This window comes from Bison bison, unplaced genomic scaffold (genome assembly GCF_000754665.1).
Source record: "Bison bison bison isolate TAMUID 2011002044 unplaced genomic scaffold, Bison_UMD1.0 scf7180017864492, whole genome shotgun sequence".
NCBI classification, from domain to species: Eukaryota; Metazoa; Chordata; class Mammalia; order Artiodactyla; family Bovidae; genus Bison; species Bison bison.
This window is the reverse complement of record NW_011495051.1, coordinates 2,839,331-2,847,077: the sequence shown is the minus strand read 5'-3', so window position 1 is coordinate 2,847,077 and position 7,747 is coordinate 2,839,331. Positions and strand designations below refer to the sequence as shown.

Below are 7,747 nucleotides of genomic sequence, written 5' to 3'. Positions count from 1 at the left end.
ACCAATAAACAGGAGACTTGGACCCAAGAAACTGGAGCTACATCGCAGGAATCCTGGGTGCTAAAGAAAGAGGGGTCAGAAGCACAACCAGGCAACAGCTGCTCCTGTTTGGGGTAGTTAGTTCCACTTGAGCTCGGGGAGAGAGAGTCACAGACATACAAAACAAAGGCAATCACTAACTCCAGGAAGAGCAAAGAGCAAGTCCTAGAAAATAAGTGTTCCTTAGTGGACACTGTTCACTGTGAACAAAAGTTTCATATAAGCACTGAATATTCATTTAAACAAAAGTCGTGATACCTTTGTTTGAGAACTTTGGAGAAAGAAATATGCCTCATAGAGTTAAGTCTGTTCCTGAAATCAATGGACAACAAATGTTCCAATGATAAATCCAGAGATGTGTAAACCACTGAGGAGAGAGACACATGGTGCTTTGTTTAAAACAGTTTTTCCTAAGCTTTGTACAGTCTTCAGCACAGAGCCAAAGGTTCTACAAATATTGCTACTATTAATTTTGACAAGAAGAAAACACACATACACTTGAGGGGCCCATTGCTGAGTCGAGGAGCTTTATGTGGTTTGGAAAGCACTTGAGAACTTCCTGTGTGCCATGAACAGCAACATATTTCATTTTTTTTCTTTTAAATATTTATTTATTTGGCTGCACTGGGGTATTACTTTACTGGCATATGGGGTCTAGTTCCCCGACCAGGGATGGAACCTGGGCCCCCTGCATTGTGAGCCCCAAGTCTTAGCCAGGAAAGTCCCCACATTCAAGTTAATTGATGAGGAGTGCACTTATAAGATCAAATAGAAAAAAAAAAAAAATAGAAAAAAAATAGAAAAAAAAAAAAGATCAAATAGATTAGAAAATATGCCTACATTATAAGAAAATAAAGACACAGAGAGACCACAGGTCAGCAAACCACAGCCCACTTACCCACCATCTAGCATGCATCGTTTGATTTTGTGCATTCCGGGAGCTAAAAATGGTTCTTTACATTTTTAAATGGCTGGGGAGAAAGCCATATTGCATGATGCGTGAATAGTACATGAAGCTGAAATTTCAGCGTCCATAAGTAACATTTCATTGGAAGGCAGCCATACCTGTTCTCTTTCCCTTGTGTTCTCTCTCTAAGGCGGCTTCCGTGCCACCGCGGCAGAAATGAGTAGTTTAGACTTGCAGCTCTTGGGATTTCCCTGGTGGTCCAGTGGCTAAGACTCAGGGCTCCCAATGCAAAGGGCCCAGGTTTGAACCCTGGTCAGGGAACTAGAGCCCACAGGCTGTAACTAAGACCCAGTGCAACCAAAAAATATACATAGTGAAAAAGAAGAAAAGACACGTGGCTGTTGATGGAGAGTTTGCTGACTCCTGCATTAGAGCACGAGGGCGTGGGACAGGATGGGGAGGATCGAGGTGGGATCCTGGAGCAGGGGCAAGTCTCCGGGTACCTTGTGGGTCACCTGCTCGTCCTCTAAGTTTACCCGCTCGCATGATTCTGTGTTCTTTTGTGCTGGGAGAGCCTACCCCATGCCAGGCTCCAGAGATAAATGATTGCCCAGGCCACAGCCAGCCTCTGCCCTTGCTCACGGAGCCTACGCTCCATCAAGGAGAGCAAGGCAGATCCCAGGTAACTGACAAGAGCAAGTGAGACAGGGTGACGCAGTAATCAGGCTTGGATGGTGGGCGGCCCCTCTGGGTGGTCGGGAAGGGTCTCGGAGGCGTTGCTGGAAGTGCTAAGAAGGAGCCTGCCTTTCGAAGAGCTTGGGGGAGCACGTGCTAGGAGGAGAAAGTGGCATGTGCAAAGGCCCTGGGGCTGGACAATGCCGGATCACCTGAGGAACAGGAGAGAGATGCGAGCAGAGGTGACAGCGGCCCCACCAAGCCGTAGCCAGGAGCTGGGTTTTATGAGCACAGCTGGCACCCGGGGAGGTTTTTGGTTTGTTTGGCTGCATTGGTCTTAGCTGTGACACGTGGGATCTTCACTTCGTCATGCAGATATCTTTGTTGTGGTGCATGGACTCTCTAGTTGTGGTGAGCAAGCTCAGTAGTTGCAGTACAAGGGAGGGCTTAGTTGTTCCATGGCATGTGGGCTCTTAGTTCCCCAACCAGGGGTCAAACCTGCATCTCCTCCACTGCAAGGCAGGTTCTTAACCACTGGGCACCAGGGACATCCCCAGGGGAGATGTTAAGCCAGGAAGTGATATGGACCCAGGCTACACATATTGAACCCATAAGCATGGCTGGGAAATGAGGCGCCCGGCTCCACTTCTGGTACCAGGAAGACGGGACACGGGACTGGGGAAGAGCAGGGAGCCTCTCCCATTAAAGGCAGATCTGCCTAAAGCTCACCCTGGCACCCAGAGTACACTGCCTGAGAGGCCCTTCCTTGGACCAGGCAGGAGTGGCCCAGTGGCCTGCACTCCAGTTGCAAAGCATTTTTCCTCGAAAGAAGGGAGCGTTCCCGTGCTGAATCCCCATGTCCCCTAGCAGGGAGAGAAAGCTAAATTTAAAGGTGTGCTAACTGGGGCAGTTTGAGCCGGTGTGTGCTGCAGCTGCAGATCAGTTGGGGATCCAGCAACTCAGCCATCCCGACATCTGGCAGCAGCTGGCCCTCCACATTCAGGGAGCTCTTATAGGTTCATTCTATTTGGGGGATCTACCATGTGCCCCACACCTTGCTGAGCAGTCAGTGTGTGGGTCCTGGAGCTGGATTGGCCTGCGTTCAAAGCTCCTATGTCCCAGGGTGGGCTTCCCAGGTGGCTCAGTGGGTAAAGAATCCACCTGCAATGCAGAATACATAGGAGATGTGGGTGGAGATCTCTTGGAGAAGAGCATGGCAACCCACTCCAGTAGTCTTGCCTAGAGAATCCCATGGACAGAGGAGTCTAGCAGGCTACAGTCCATGGGGTCACAAAAGAGTCTGACATGACTGAGCACCCTCTGAGCCTCAGCTTTCTTGTCTGCAAAATGGGTACAATAAGAGCGCTCACCTCACAAGTAACAGGCACTGCTCACTAGCTCATCTCTCCGCAGTATTCACTGGCTTTAAAAGTACATTTTGGGACTCCCCTGGTGGTCTAGTCATTAAGAATCTGCCTGCCAATGCAGGGGACACAGGTCTGATCCCTGATCTGGGAAGTTCCCACATGGTGTGGAGCAACTAAGCCCGTGCGCCCTAGAGCCTGTGCTCCACAACAAGAGAAGGCACCTCAGTGAGAAGGCCTCGCACCACCACAAAGAGTAGCCCCACTCGCTGCAACCAGAGAAAGCTCACACACAGCATTAAAGACCCAGCACAGCCAAAAATAATTAAATATTTTTTTAAGTGAGTTCTGAGCACCTCCTCTGAATCAGGTACCGAGGCCACAGCAGTGAAGGACATCATCTAAAAGCTCTGCCCTCAGGGGGCTGATGTTCTAGAGAAGACGCAGCCAGCAAACAAGATGCGGTAGGGTCTATGTTCCTTCTGCCCGTACTGGTTCTACAGGGCTTCAGGGGAAGCGGGTGTGAAGTGTCAGCGGGCTGAAATATTCTGTGGGGTTCTGGAAGGCGGGGTACACCTGGGGAAGTGTCCCAGGCAGGAGGCCCAGGAATGCAAAGGCCCTGAGGTGGCAGCAAGCCTGGGAGCTTTGAGGAAGAGGAGACCAGTGCCTCACCTTGGTGGAGCTGACCGTAATCCCAACTGGTGTGTAACATGAAGTGCCTGTAAATGACCCACGGTGTTCATTATTGTTGTTGTTCAGTCACTCAGTCATGTCTGACTCTTTGCAACCCCATGGACTGCCTCATGCCAGGCTTTCCTGTCCTTCACCATCTCCTGGAGTTTTTTCAAAGTCATGTCCTTTGAGTCTGTGATATCCAACCATCTCATCCTCTGTCTCCCCTTCTCCTCCTGCCCTCAATCTTTCCCAGCATCAGGGTCTTTCCCAATGAGTCGGCTCTTATCAGGTGGCCAAAGTATTGGAGCTCCAGCATCAGTCCTTCCAATGAATATTCAGGATTGATTTCCTTTAGGATTGACTGGTTTGCTTTCCTTGCAGTCCAAGGGCCTCTCAAGGGTCTTCTCCAGAACCACAATTTGAAAGCATCAAATTTTCAGCGCTCAGCCTTCTTTATGGTCCAACTCTCACATCTATACATGACTACTGGAACAACCATAGTTTTGACTAGATAGACCTTTGTCAGCAAAGTGATGTCTCTGCTTTTTAATACAGGTCTAGGTTTGTCATAGTTTTTCTTCCAAGGAGCAAGCGTCTTTTAGTTTCATGGCTGCAGTCACCATCTGCAGTGATTTTGGAGCCCAAGAAAATAGTCTATCACTGTTTCCATTGTTTCCCCATCTATTTGCCATGAAGTGATGGGACCAGATGCCATCATCTTAGTTTTTTGAATGTTGCGTTTTAAGCCAGCTTCTTCACTTTCCTCTTTCACCCTCATCAAGAGGCTCTTTAGTTCCTCCCCACTTTCTGCCATTAGAGTGGTATAATCTGCATATCTGAGGTTGTTGATGGGAGGGGTAGCCAAACTCCAACTGTGAAAATAGAAAGAAGAGAAAGGTGAAGAACAGTGAGATTTGGATGAGGAAAAGAAAAGCCTTCGGAGGGGGACAGGGTGGGTCCATCAGGGCTTCTCTGTGGTGAGCAAGCAAAGTCAGCGCCACCTGACCCGGTGGGTGGAAGGTATATTTAGCAGTTCATGGAAGGGAACACCCAAGAGTTCCTTCTTCTCTAGCTGGGTTTAAGGCAACCCAATCTGACTCACCAGTTCCACATCATAGAATCCATTCATCTCAACACCCAACTTCTGGTTCCATTTTCCATATTTGTTGTTGTTCAGTCGCTCATGCCCGACTCTTTGCAACCCCATGGACTGCAGCCCGTCAGGCTTCCCTGTCCTTCACCATCTCCCAAAGTTTGCTCAAACTATTGAGTCAGTCAGTCTGAAGCCTCCAAAAAGCAAAGACCAGCTTCCAATACGAGGCATAGCATAAACTCCAGGCATGGCTGGATCCAAGCATTTTAATTCTTCCTGAGGGAGTCAGTCTCTCTCTCTGCTTCCCCTGGACTGGTTCCTTTTCAGGCAGGCTGATGGGCTCAGTCACCATGGCCAGGTCCACGCCCATCACAGCGAGAAGAGAGGGCTAGTGCTATGTGCTTTCAGGGCATGGAAGTGGGTTGGGGTCTTGCTCTGAAACAAGTGGGGACATAAGAGGGCATTGTAAAGATGGAGAGAACTGGGGGTGCCAGCCAGACAAAGGCAAGGACATTCCAGGCAGAGAGGACAGTGGAGACAGATGCTTGCAAACTCCTGCGGTTCAGTGCTGCCAAACTGCTAGGTACTTGGTGGGAGAAGGTGAGACCTGGGAGGCCAGCTGGAGGTTGAACACAAGAGCCCTGAACGCAGATTGAGCGCTTTAGGCTCTGCCTTCAGGCAATGGGGAGTTCCAGAAGGGTATGGAGCAAAGGAGGGCCACAGTCACATGTCCATCCCTTGTCTGTGCAGTAGAAGGTGGAGGACTACAAGGAAGAAACCTGGAGGAGCCAAAGGAGCAGAGAGGGGGCTTCTGTGTCACCTGGACCACAGGGCTTGCCTGGGTCGGGGAGGGGGGCCAGAGAATTTCTGGAATCAAGTCGACAGGACTGGAACCTGGAGGGTGAGGACCCCGCGATCCGTGATGTGGCTACCCACTGGCTTCAGGCAGGTAGAAGGCAGGAGGCAGGAGACACTGGTATGGCCACCCTGGGGACTGGAAGAACATCTTTGTGATTCAAAGTGGTCAATTCTTGAATGCCTCCAGGGATAGGGAACTCACCCCTTATGTAGCTCTGACCCACATAAACCATGGACTCATATCTGTCCCCCTAGAGTCAGGCACTGCCCCCTGCCCCATGCCCATGCCATGGGGGCCTCCCCTTCCCAGGCCAGCCTTTGTTGATAAGGGCACTTGATGCTGTTTGCTCAAGACTCTCCTTCTCCAGTCTCAGCAACTCTGGTTTCTCTGGTAGGGCCATCTCACAGAGCATGGGACAAGGACCCTGTCCAGGGGAGGATGGAGATGTTTCTTAGACACAAAGTGTCACGGTTTTGCAGAGGGAGATAGCAAACCCATTCAACCTCCTCCCATCTCTCTGGTGGCATCAAGGAGAAAGGCTCCATGGGGTGCCAGGGCACCGGGGAAGTCGTAAGCACAGGCCGTGCTGAGGAGAGCAGGCAGCCCTCCCTCGTGCTCCTGGGCCTGCCACAGTGGCTGGTGTAACTCTAACAGTGCTGCTGGATTTCCGCTGTGGCCACTTTGACGCTGTGCTATTTTGGGCAAGTGATGATGGTTTGCCATATACGGTTGGCCCCCAGTGACCCTGCTGAATGCTAGCTGTAGGGTTCCCAGCCCCTTGGTCCAGAGCAGTGCCCGTGGCTGGGAAGTTGGGGCTGGGGGGCACCTGGGACAATCCCACAGTCGGATCCACGGAGCCCAGATGAGCCCAGAGAGCCGGATGAGCAGGAAACCTCCTGGCAAACACTGCCAGTATTAGTACATTACACCACCACAGAGAAAGACTCCCCTCTCTCACTCCCCTCCTGCCTGCTTCCTTCACTGGGAATAACCTTTTGCAGGTTCGGGGGGCCCCTGCTGGACTGTTCCCCTTGGACATGATGCTTCCTGTATGACCTGTATGGGATCACACAGTTTATTTTCTATAACATTCTGGTAAGTGGTGGTTGTTTCTGACAACTGGAGATTTTAGCATTTTCTTATACACAGTTTCCTAGTTTTTGGTGCATAATATTGCATGATATTGAATATCTCCAATTCTTGTCTTGTGCTTAGCTGCTCATCGTATCCAACTCTTTGCCACCCCATGAACTGTAGCCCATCAGGCTCCTCTGTCCATGGGATTTTTCAGGCAAGAATACTGGAGGGGGTTGCTATTTCCTCCTCCAGGGAATCTTCCTGACCCAGGTATTGAACCCACTTCTCCTGTGTCTCCTGCTTTGCAGGCAGATTATTTATCCTCTGAGCCACTGGGGAAGCCCCTAATTCTTCTCATTGGGTCTTTATTCCCAGAAATCACATGACATCTTGGTGCACAGACACTTAGACTTTGGGGGTACCAGAAAATTGAATTCTGGGCATCTTGGGGCATCACCCTCCTAAGGTCAGCTTCATCCTTGTCCTCACAGACCCATCCACTCATCCATTAGAAAGTATTCGAAGTGAGCTCACAGAGGAAAGGCGAGGGCTGGGCCCCCAGGCCTTCAGAAGCTCACAGAACTCCCTTCTGAGCCGGAAGCTGGTGCTGCCTGACCCTACAGAGGAGGAAACCGAGGCACGAGCTGGGCTGGCCTTGGGGAGGCCCTGTGTTGCTCTGCCAGGAGGCCTCCAGTTCCAGGTGATGTTTTTCCCTTTACTCTCAATTCTCCCTTAATTTCAAGGATGATGATAAGAATATTCATGGTGGTTGACATTTTGAGGGCTTTCTTTGTGCCGGGCACCAACAGCTCTTTCCTAGGGCCAGGTACTGAAATGAGACTCTTGTTAGAGCTGGCTGAGGGCGTTGGAGTCAGAAGGGTCCACTGTGTTGTCTGGACTCTGAGACTTGCTTACCTGCCCGGACGGGAAGCTCTCTCCTTCCCCTCCCTGTGCCGGCTGTCCTCTCTCCGGGAGGCGTGGATTACCGGAACGCGCGGGTTGCGCGCCCCGCGGCGCCAGGCCGGGAAGTGGCGTGGATCTCGAGAGCGCCGCGCGGG

The 7,747-nt window shown here is 51.0% G+C and overlaps 1 long non-coding RNA gene across 1 annotated transcript; it reads right to left on the bottom strand.

Moving 5' to 3' along the window:
* Positions 1-4,442: 4,442 nt before the first annotated feature.
* LOC104979669 lies at positions 4,443-7,733 on the bottom strand. The gene is made up of 3 exons (XR_824188.1): positions 7,605-7,733; positions 4,763-5,747; positions 4,443-4,532 (listed from the first exon to the last, which is right to left on the bottom strand). It is a non-coding gene; the product is annotated as an uncharacterized LOC104979669 (long non-coding RNA).
* Between the last annotated feature and the right edge of the window lie 14 nt (positions 7,734-7,747).